At 62.6% G+C, this 393-nt stretch overlaps 1 protein-coding gene across 2 annotated transcripts in view; it reads left to right on the top strand.

Moving 5' to 3' along the window:
* Positions 1 to 393, top strand: part of INHBA (inhibin beta A) — a 21,563-nt gene that overhangs the window by 8,910 nt on the left and 12,260 nt on the right. The window lies entirely within an intron of this gene.

Below are 393 nucleotides of genomic sequence, written 5' to 3' on the forward strand. Positions count from 1 at the left end.
GAGCAACTTCTTTCCCCTCCAGCTGTACTCTGCCTGGGAGGGTCATTAGTTATTAGGTGAAGGTGGCAGGCAGGCGGAGGGGGGTGCGTCAGGGGGAGAGGACTTCAGAGAATTGGAATTCAGGAGCCTGGCTGGTGGTGGCTAGCTTACACTTGTTATGTGCATCGGTCACCCGGAGGAAGCCCCGGGGCCAAGCTGGGGCTGGGAGCTGGTCTGGGAGAGGCTCCCTCGGTCTGGGAAGCCAGGTCTGAGCAGCCTGATGAAAGAAAGCTGGGCAGTCAGGGTGCCGGGGGGACTCAGGAGGCTTCCGGACCCCGTCCAAAGTTTGTGTGGGGGCAGGGGCGGGGTGGGGAGTGTGGGATTGGGGTGGTCCGGCCCCGATGAAGTCACTGC

This window comes from Myotis davidii, unplaced genomic scaffold (genome assembly GCF_000327345.1).
Source record: "Myotis davidii unplaced genomic scaffold, ASM32734v1 scaffold573, whole genome shotgun sequence".
Classification (NCBI taxonomy): Eukaryota; Metazoa; Chordata; class Mammalia; order Chiroptera; family Vespertilionidae; genus Myotis; species Myotis davidii.